The sequence below is a fragment of the Parus major genome, chromosome 3 (assembly GCF_001522545.3).
Source record: "Parus major isolate Abel chromosome 3, Parus_major1.1, whole genome shotgun sequence".
In the NCBI taxonomy this organism is placed as follows: domain Eukaryota; kingdom Metazoa; phylum Chordata; class Aves; order Passeriformes; family Paridae; genus Parus; species Parus major.
In genome coordinates this window covers 58,017,448-58,023,447 of record NC_031770.1, presented here as the reverse complement: position 1 = coordinate 58,023,447, position 6,000 = coordinate 58,017,448, and the positions used below count along the sequence as shown (strand labels likewise).

The 6,000-nt window shown below is 49.5% G+C and overlaps 1 protein-coding gene across 10 annotated transcripts in view; it reads left to right on the top strand.

The window, feature by feature from the left end:
• The first annotated feature begins 1,935 nt into the window (after positions 1 to 1,935).
• EYA4 (EYA transcriptional coactivator and phosphatase 4) overlaps positions 1,936 to 6,000 on the top strand; it is a 145,106-nt gene continuing 141,041 nt past the window's right edge. For 7 of the 10 annotated variants that reach the window (XM_019006197.1, XM_019006198.1, XM_019006195.1 and 4 more), the window contains exon 1: positions 1,936 to 2,245. The gene's annotated coding sequence lies outside the window, so the exon portion shown is untranslated. Of the gene's footprint in view, positions 2,246 to 3,453; positions 3,543 to 4,041; positions 4,120 to 6,000 lie in introns of those variants that run through there. The other 3 variants (XM_019006196.2, XM_015623362.2, XM_015623360.3) reach the window with 3 other exon arrangements.

Here is a 6,000-nt window from a genome sequence, read left to right as displayed (position 1 = left end):
CAAAATCAACAGCAAAACAGCAGCATGGTTCAATGGCATCAAGATCAGGCTCCTTATGGGGAGATTTGTCTGGGGACCATACCATGTACCAGCAGGGCAGGCCTCCCACACCTCAATTTGAAGCAAGTTACACTGAACAAGGATATAGATAATCTTTTCAAGTCCGCTGTACATTTTAATATAGAGCGCAACAAACAGTTAAGAGCTTGCTTTGAAATGATATGTCTATTAAAACAACCAAAGTTACTGCAGGACTGTTCCCCATACCAGGAATTTGCTTCATAGCAGTGGAAGGAAACCAGACTTCACAAAACCTTCATTACCATGTTTGAGCACCTCACACTAGACCGCCGCGCTGCCACTCACCAAAGTCCCCTCGAAAGGAAGGAGTTGTTAACATGTTTCCCTGTAGAAGGAGTTTGTTAGCAAGATGGGTGCTGGCATTGGTCACAACTTAGTCTGTGGCAGGGTTGTCAATCATCATTATTCCTACAAATCTGAGTTTTCTCCCCTTCCAGTTACTCTCTAAACTCTCATTTTCAAAATTAATTTCCTAGTTCTGGCTCAACCTACACTATGTCAATTTGAAGGCTGGCTTTAGAAGGCTTTTTTAGTTTAAAAGTTTTTTTAGCTTTATTTGTGTAGGTCAAAAGAGTTTTCCAAATCTGTTCTCTTTCTGAGTGGCGAGTCTCCCAAGACAGCAAATACAGGGTTTTTATAGACTTGTTTTCATGATTAAGTCATCTGAAATTGCTTAGAAGAAAGATGACCGTGTTACTGTAGTTCATTGAATGCAAATTATGAAATTCAAAGGCTTGAGTAAAGTTAAATAGCTTTTAATAGTATCACCAAATGCAAAGTGAGAAAAGAGAAAGCAGGTAGGAAGAAATTTTCACAAATCCAGACTTTTTTCCCCCTTCTTTCATGTGACTTGCTGACCTCAAGTCACATGAAGCTTCTAACATTCATGACTTCTGAAGCCCAAGACTTTTCTCTCACATCTCTCTCCAAATATAGGCCCAGCTTTTGCCTCCTCTGTTAAATCTTTTACCTAGACCCTTTGGAGAGTGAAGTTAACTTGACAGAAAGAGGGTGATGCAGCTGGTTGAACAAGAGCCGCTCAATCCACTCAGTGAAACTATAGTCAGAAGATAATACAAGGTGAAGGGTAAGAGTATGAAATGTGACTAAGCAATTTGGGATTTTCTTCCGCTTCTCCACACAAAGGAGCAAAGAGGACCAAATGCAGCTGCTGAATTTCTTGCAGAGAAGGGTGTTCAGTTTCAGAGCAGGAGAGGACTTTGCCTTCATCCACACTGACCAGCTTGAGAGAAAGCAGATGAATGTATCCTGTAAAAGGGTACACCGACCAGTACTGGCGTGTAGCACTTCATTACACTTGATTGTTCAAACTCAGGATTACTTTATAGTGCTGTTTTCTTCCAGAAAACGTGTGGACTTCACTACCTGTACTCCAGTGGATTGGCATTAATCAACCCCTACCCTTCAGGGCCCCCTCCTTTGCTCCCATCACTACTAACTGCAGATGTCAGGGAGTAGCGAAGGCACAAGGTCCAGGCCCCGGGCTGCGAGGCCGAGGGCGGCGGGAGGGACACTTTGGAGCTGCCTGGTGGCCGGGTCAGCCGGCGGTCCGTGCCCACCGCGGTGTTCCGAGCCCGGGGCAGGGCAGTGCCGGCGGGCTGAGCGGGGCAGCGGCGGGTGGACAGCGGGGCTGCCGTGCCGAGAGGGGCCGGCACGGGGAGCAGCCCCTGCGGCAGCTCCCGGCACAAGTGCGGAGCGGCGCCCCGGGGCTGCGCTGCCTCCCGGCTCCTCGCCCCTCACCTCCGTGCTCCCGGGACGGCCTTTTTGGGCGGGAGGGCGGGAGGGGGTTACCTTTTCTTAGGGAAGTCCCGTCCCTTGCCGGGGAAACTTTTTTTACGTTCCTGTGCGTGAGAGGCAACTAGTTGCACTCAGTGAAGTGCGAGGAGTGTTTGGCTTCTCCCGTACCAGCCTCCTCCTCCTCCATCTATCCCCCCCGCCCCGAATTTCCCCTCCCGTTTTGCTCCGAGTTGCGCTTTGTTTGTGTGTGCAGAAAGGGGTGGGGGGGACGACTTGTAGGGGGGATGTTCTGTTTTTGCCAGAGGAACAGTGCAAAAAGGGAGCCTCGGCTCGGAGAAAGTACCAGAGTAAATAAATAAGGAGCGGCCTTAAAATAAAGGTAGCGGCATATCCCGGCAGCGAGAAGGTGAGTGCCTCAGTTCCCCGCGTCTTCCTCCCACCCCTTCTGCTCGGAGGTGGAAGAAACGGGTTCCCTGCCGCATGTGCATGTGTCCGTGGAGGGGGTGTGTGCGTCTGCTCGTATTTAGCGTTTATTTAGCGTTTATTTTCGTGTCGGTTCGATGACAGCAGCAACAACAACAACAACAACAAAGTTGCTGTAAAACAAATGTGATGGGAGGGAGCAGCCGGGCCGTCCATCGCGGGGTAGAGACGAGCTTTTATCCCGGCCCCACGCGAGTTTAACTGCAAAAAAACCAAATTGGTTTTCCGTGCCGACGGGGTGACTTTTTCCACGCCCAGCCGGACTTTCTGCCTCTGTCCAGGTGATATTCCCTGCCGTTTTGCCCTCACCGCTCTTCGGCTGGGTGTTCCCGGGGCTGCTGGGGTAAGCCCCAAGACAAGGAGCAAGCCGCGACGGCTGCCGTCGCACTGTTCCCCGCTTGCGCCTCCCGCCCACTCCCGGTGCGGCGGAAACGGGGGGCCCTGGCTGCGCCCCGAGAGCAGCCGGGGGCTGCCGGCCCGCCTGCGGCGGCCGACGGGGCTCTGCTGACCGCCAGGTCGCTCTGCCGACCGCCTGTCCCTGAGAGGGCTGGCGGCGGGACCAGCGGCAGCTTGGAGGGAGGCTGTGGGGAAACAACTTTTTTGGGGGCGGCGGGGTCCCCTCCGGACGGAGCGGCATGAAAACACGCGGGGGTGGTAGTCCCTTCCCGAAACCCCCGCTCCTTCGGCGAGGATCCGGGCAGCGCGGGGGCGAGGCAGCCCGGCCGGGACGTGGGGGCAGCGGCAGAGGAGTCGGTCGGTTCCGCCGCCCTCGGCCCCGCCGTGCCCCGGCGCTCGGGGGTCTCCGCTGCCCGCCTGGCCCGGGGCGGAGCGCTGCGGGCGTGCCGCGCTCGGGTGCCGGCGGACAGGGCACGCTGCCTCCCGCTGCGTCCTGGCCGGCAGCCGCCGCGGGGCTCCGGCAGCCGCTCTTCCCAGTGTCCGAAGGGAGCGGGGACAGAGCCGCCCGTTGTTTTTGTTCCTCTCCGTTTCCTCTCCCTGAGGGATGTCTCTTGCCCTTCCCCTCCCCCGCCCCGGCTTGTTTTTCTTGTGGTTTAAAGACAGAACGTTGAATTTTCGGGTCGTCCCACCGCGCCCCCGCCCCCGCCGCGGTCCCCGCTGCGCCGGCGGACGGGGCACGGGGAAGCCCCGGCGCGGGGGTCCCGCCGCCTTTTCCAGCGGCGATGCGGGGACTTGTGTTTTGGTTAGAAAGCGTTTCCACGTGGGTAAGCCTTGTGTGCGTATGTGCGTATGTGTGTGTGTGTGTGTGTGTGTGCGGGTGCGTGCGCGTACTTGATCCGTGAGGAGGTAACAGGATTCTCCGTGTTCAAACCCAGCGGGCTCTTAGCCATTAATCTCTTTCTCCTGCTGTCATTACAGACACTTCCAAAGTCAGATACCCGCGGAGAGCCGCCAGCGGCGTTTCACACGGCGCTTCTCCCCGAGCCGCGGGGGTTCCGCGCCCTGCCCGGCCGGACGCGGGGCTGCCCGGGGAACAGCCCCGCCGCGCTTTCCGCCGGGAAGGGAGAGCGGGATCCCGCGGCATCGCCGCTGCCAATCGGTAGTTGGCATCTAAAGTTTCATTTACATTTATGAAAGTGCCGCTCGGAGCCAAGCAGGCGCGGTGCTGCCGGCTCCGGAGCCGCGGGCAGGGCTGGCAGCCGAGCGCACGGAGGGACGCGCTCGGGTCGCGCGTGGCGGTGTGAAATAGCTGGTATTTACAAAAATCCTGGGACGCACGCTGTACCGGACAAGGGAGCGACTTGGCCGGTTCCAGTTTAAGTATGAAGTCATGCTGGAACAGTAAGGAACCAGTATTTACAGTTTTCTGAGTTTTGTTTTACGTGTTTCATTTGCGGAGACTAGAAAGCGTATCTAAGATAAACTAATCAGCAGTTTAGATTTAGAGGGAGTTATACAGAGAAGTCATCTTTTCTGTTTGGCAAATAGATTTTCTGGTCTGACCGCGGAGTTTAATGTTAGAAGCATGTACTTTGCAATAAATCCCAGGCCATATCTTTGTTTCATTTCCTTAACACTCAAAAGAAAAGTTTCGCAAAATTGCTGTGGGTTTGACTCTTCCCCTAGTATTTCTGAAAATACTGCCGAATGCTTGCATACTTGCAGTATATATCATACTGTGAGTAAAGTGGAAATACAGACTGACATTTCTCTCTCTTCCCAGTGATTCTTTCTCTGTTTGACATCTAACATTAGCTGGTGTATGTCTGAAACAGCTTTTTGGTTTGTTTTTTTTTGTGTTTTTTTTTTAAATTGTGGTGGTATTTATGTTACCAAACGTTATTTAGCCAAATTTAATAGAAATGAAAGTGGAGTATGTTGACGAATCTTTTATGTCTCTTTGTTCAGATAATTTTATGCAATTCTTAATTGTTACATGTATATGGTGGTACAGATAATAAATCTAGTTGAAGTTACTAATTAGTTAGTGAATTAGTTACTCTTGCTGGATCTGCATTTTTTAATGGCCTCACAACAATTTGCAGTATAAATTCATTCTGTATGGATAATGTCAATGGAGTAAATAAATCCTAAACAAGCAATGTATTGAGTGGGGCACTGGTGGGTTCTCAGTTAATTGCAGTTCCCAGTTAAAATATTTCAGACAAGGCAACTGTAGAAATACAGCTATAGATAGTATCATGTGGCATATTTTTAGCATCTGATGCAAGTGTTAAAGTTTAGCTCTTTAAACTTTATGCAAGTCCTAGAATTAATATTAAACATTGGCATTTGGTGAGGGAAAGGTACCTGTCTATTTCCCTGATGAACTGGTGGTATTGGATGATGATGTGCACAATCCTCCAGTGTTAAAATTTAAACAGCATTTTACTCTCTTCAATACGAAAGTTACTACAGAAAGAAAAAAGAAATTCCTGGAATTTCTGTTAAATGCTCTAGGACACAGCTATTAATTTTTTTTTTCAGTGTTATCTTTTTCCTTCTCGAAGGTACAGATTTTACGAACTCAGGGTAAAGCAGGTCTCCCTTTTTTATAAGGAGCGTTTATTCAGCATACTTCTATATTGCAGCTGCTGATCATATTTCATAGAGCTGTTAAAGCACTTAAAACCTAAAATTAGGTACTGTCTGGTAGTAAATATTTCAAATCACTCCTTGAAGAAATGGGCTTAAAAAAGAGACATTTTGAAATATATCATTGAGGAAAAGTAATCTTGCATTGCTTTGACTCTGTGCAATACCAATCTAAATCACTGATTTCAACACAGTGTACTTTTTCCTTAGGTTTTCTTAATCTCCTGGATTTTTATTGTGATTTTATGCTGCCTTTATTTGATACCATAACCAGCTACTTTGTTCAAGCTATGTTTACGACGGCAACGCTTGAATTAACAGGTGTCAAATTAACTTCTAACATACCTGTATTTCCAATGAGTATTCTTGTGATACTAAGAACTGAAATATAAGTTTCCTCGCTTCCTGGTGTGCGTGTTTCTGGCTGTTAGCTGCAGAAGGGGTACACTTGCTTTTTTTCCAGATTTTGGATGAGATAATTTACAGATTGGTATTTTCAAATTGAGGGATGGGGTTAGGTTTGTTTTTTTAATTAAGCATAGGAATAGGTTTATTTTCTCACTAGCTTTCTTTTTTGGTACTGTCAGAGTTTGCAGGAAAAATGCAAACAACTGGGACATCAGACTG